The sequence below is a fragment of the Cephus cinctus genome, unplaced genomic scaffold (assembly GCF_000341935.2).
Source record: "Cephus cinctus unplaced genomic scaffold, Ccin1 Ccin1_scaffold0663, whole genome shotgun sequence".
NCBI lineage: Eukaryota > Metazoa > Arthropoda > Insecta > Hymenoptera > Cephidae > Cephus > Cephus cinctus.
This window is the reverse complement of record NW_014333292.1, coordinates 82,017-86,503: the sequence shown is the minus strand read 5'-3', so window position 1 is coordinate 86,503 and position 4,487 is coordinate 82,017.

The following is a 4,487-nucleotide window of genomic DNA, read 5'->3' as shown; positions in this document are numbered from 1 at the left end:
CATAACCACCCTCGCATGACCGCCTACCCGTTCGGTAGGCTACCCCTTTGAGCCGGCCAGCTGAACCGTTCATTCGAGCTCGTGGCTCTGACCAGGTAACATTCCAAACAATTCTTCCGGTAGTCGCTATCGCTTTCGTTCATTCGCCCAGCCAATCGCTTCCCTTCCTTCCGGTTTAAGTTGGAAACTAACTTTGATTCTACTCACGCTGCCTCCACTCTGCACTTTCGACTTTGACCCGTCGTGTCTCTTGGTCTCTAGACCTCTTGGTCTAGAACTCCTTTGGTTTCCAGCCAACAGTACCTGGGACTAGGATCACTCTTGCCTCTGCCAGTGACGTTCGAAAGCATCGCAGTCACTTTTTCGAATTTACGTCGTGAACACTCGAGCACGTGGTTGCTGCTATTCATTTATATACAAGGATCGTCGGTTGACTCTGTGGGATCTTTATCGGCGCGAGAACATTTATCCTTGGTGCGATTTAAAAAAATGAGCGGCTTTGCTATATTAGGGGTTGGTTATACGGGACCCCATAGAGATCTAATAGGTCCCGTGTCAGCATGGTTTCCTCGCGTGGTCCACTACGAAACTTAGGCCGGCTGTAATAAATCTTGGTGATTGGATCGTTTCGAATCGGCTGTCAGCTTCGAAAAAGACGTATCGTGTCGGTGGTGGAGAAGGGAAAAATGAGAAAAGGAGGAACACAAAGACACGCATGTAACAACAAGAAGAGTGTCTAATAGAGATACGTACACGCGGTCGGTAGAGATCAGTGCGAGGAATTTGAGGAGATTTTTCGGGAGGCGAAGGGAGCCAGAGGAGAATCGTCAGCTTCCTTGACTTCGGGTGGGTGCACTGACAATCTTAAGCTTTGCAATTGGCTCCTTGCTGATGCACTGTTATTGCTTTCTGTTTGCAGGATCTTCCAGCTGGTCAGCTTCCGGAGATCAGCCGGGACGAAAGAGGAGAGGATAAAGAGAAAAGATCCACGCATTTCCACGCATACTCTTCATGCTTTTGATTGTTGCTCAGAAAGCCTTTAATTGATATTGGCTTTCGGGCAATAATCATAATCACAGGAGAGTAAATACCCACCGTGTATACCGTCATCGTTAAATACTATACTATACTATACCGTACTATAGCTCAATGTAATACGTGTACAATGTACCGTTTTGTATGGTTAATATGGTGCATCGGCCTGGTGGTAATATTAGGTAATAAAGTACTGGAGTATAAAGTCATGCGTGTGAGCTGAGGTTTACGTAATATCACTACTCGACTAGCATAGGGGGGAGCGTGTGTGAGTGCGTGTACCGTTACAACGTGGATTCGGCGCTCTCTGCCTTTTTGATAGTCGCTGACTGCGCTGACAATGTAATTAATAAAAGGGAAGGATTTGCTGTGGAAGAAAGTTATATTTCTGTTTATAGTCCCGCTCTTCTGCCTCTGATTCTCTCTCTCTCTCTCTCTCTCTCTGATTTCCATACTACTTCAGCATCCCCTGCCGCCTTCACAGTGAACTGAAAAGCGTCTCGTTATCTGACAACTTTGTTCCTTTCATTTTCTTATGGATAAAAGCGTTTAGGAAAGCACCTATCATCCACTTGACCAATCCTCTCCCAGCCTCCCCCAGCCACCCCCAGCCACCCCCCTCACCAAGAAATTTCAATTTCAAATAAGTTTTCCAACAGCGAACCTTTCCGAAGCCTCTTCCTTCCACTCTGCTACTCTCTCTCTCTCTCTCTCTCTCTCTCTCGTTACGTGGCGGCGATTAAAAGCTCTCCACAAAGGATACAGCCCTGCCAGGTATGTATTGACATTATAAGATCACAAAAGCTTTCAGGTAACCGACTATAGCCAATTTCAAGCGTATTTTTAATATAGAGATACAGTACATTCGCAGAGAGTGCTGTTACCGGTTATATAACCAGGGGATCCTTGTTATCAGGGAATCCAGTCTTGCGACAGGAGATCCTTCGAGTGTAGGGGGCGTAGGGGGAGTATCGAGGATTGTTAGAAATATTACGAAGCAAGTCTACGGGGTCATGAAAAATTCTACAGGGAGGCGCGAACGGCCCTTACCTATAGTCGCCCCTGGAAGAGTTCCTTCAGGTAATTCTCACGTTATTCTATCAGGTTCCTCGGGAAATCCGCGATGTCGTTTATTGTTGGAGGTCTCATCGATTGGCTTCCTCAAATAGAAGTAAAAGGGAATCAGCCGCCACACTCTGAAATCCATGCCTACTCGCTTGGATTTTATTCCTTCTTTTTTTAATACTAAATTTTTAATTTTTATAAATTAATTTCTTCGCTAAACAAAAATCGGTTCGGGTTAAGGATCTTTTAGGATATGAAATAAAGTCTGCTTCGCTGCTAGTAGGAGGGAATTAGTGAAATAATAATTATTTGTCGAATTTCCGTAAATTACCCACAGTCCCCTCCTCGACGTTCGAAGCCAGCATCCTCCAGCTCATAAGTGAAGCCGAGACTGCAGCAGCCAATATGACCAGCTGCTCCCATCTGACAGATCAGTTTTTCATTTTTCCCTGGTATCTTCTTTTATCTCCTCTGTTCTCCATGTCTGGGACTATTTCAGGTGCGCGACCAAAGGGACCCGAAGGGTTCGAGGTTCGTCGAACTTAGCCGAACCAGTGGGATGAGTTAGATATGGGTCAGACATGTATTATTGAAATTTTAAAAGCGTTTCGAAGTTCAGCTAATTCGCCGTCTGACTCGATGCGTTACCCTGCTGCCATTGGCTCAGGTTCTCCACCCTCGTCCTCCGCGACCCCATCAGTACTTTATACTCCTGCAGCAGGACCTGCGATTCCGTTACAGGGGCGGCTGTGGCGCACGGTAATAGTTGACAGATTGACATTCAGTCGCTCGGTATCCTTTTGAATATTTCAGCAACTCACCTGTCAGCCCAGGCGAGACTCAACTATGTATAGTTGCCCTGGCGAACTTTCGACCCCGGCTGACCCCGCAGGGCTCATCCCCGCTGCCTTCTTTGGAAATCCTGATAATCCTTCCTGAGACCGATCTCTGTGTACTCTTTTAAGACACCTGGATGCGCTGAGGTTGCTCGGCCGCGTATGGCTGCATTATCAAGCAAAGCAGATTCCTCGGCATTGATGAATCTTTAGGTTTCATGTTTGATGTAATAATGGGGAAACCGGTGCTGCTGCACGGGAGTCGCTTGTCTTGCAGCGTCTATAAGCTCTATGTGCTCGATACACCTATCTTGCCAGGATTAGCACTGAGAGCGTTTTCGAAAAATTCTTAAATGGTATTGCTGTACTCATTGATTCGATTCGCATTAATAGAAGATCAGAAGAGAATATTTAGAGATATTTCTATCTGAAAGATGACTACTGTCAACTGTAGCAAAGCGCCTGTATTCGGCAAAATATACAGGCTCTACTTCTAAGATGCAACCGTCATTTTCAATTGCAACCAAATTCTAAATGAAAACTCAATTTATGCTCTAATCATATTTCAACTTATTAATAATTTGGATTGAAGAACAAGAGAAAGTATTGCCATCTATACTTCAAAATATCTATTGCGGTTTTAATCGTAAGGAAAATTTGCAGTGCTATTGTTCAGTGAAGAGTAAACTGGTTTGCCATCTTTGGTCTGAAATTGGCTACTACTTCGAGCAAATGTATCTAATATTCGTGCTTTTGGTGTACCTGCTGCTGCAAAGCGGTTTATGATCAGCTGTATATTTTCAACAGTATTTGTGGCGCTATCTTCTTGAATTCTCGTGAAACTTCTAGCCAACGGTGAAACGTAATGTTTGGAATTATCTATAAGATGGAGCCACGATCGCTGTCACCTATCATCTCATGAGGATAACTGTATATTATCAGAGATCAGTAGAGAGATGCACAACGCTACGGTTTTAGGCGATACCAAAAACGTGGCGCTAAATCGTAGCGGCGAGTCCGGGAATAGAATTTTGTGATTATCCCGTCCGTCGATAATGCATATCCCGTCGTAGCCGAGCTGAACGTGATCACGAACGGGTAGCCTGGCGGGCAGAGTCCTCCGCTACTTATCGCTGGTTCCCAAAGCAACACTTAGAACGAGACAACTCATCGGATATAGCCTAAATACTTTTTTTCTTTGCAATCCTAAATTCGATCGCACAGTGTAAGCTCGGTAAGTTTAATATGACAAAAGCAAGCAACTCGTGTCTGCCTGCACTGAAGCGTATGATGCCACAAGCATATTTAATACATATTTTACCGATGTTGCGTAGCACAACGATTGTTGAAACCTATCAGAAACTGTAGAACTTCTCGAGAACTATTGAAAAAGCCTATTATTGAATCATTTTCAAGAGATTTTAAAAAAGTGCGATGCTGGAGCTGACATCCGTGTAGCACCTCCATTTTTGTAATGTTAATATAATATGTATAAATATGTATTTTAATAGAGAATCCACAGTGTTCTTTTCTCGTCGGTGCGCTATAAAC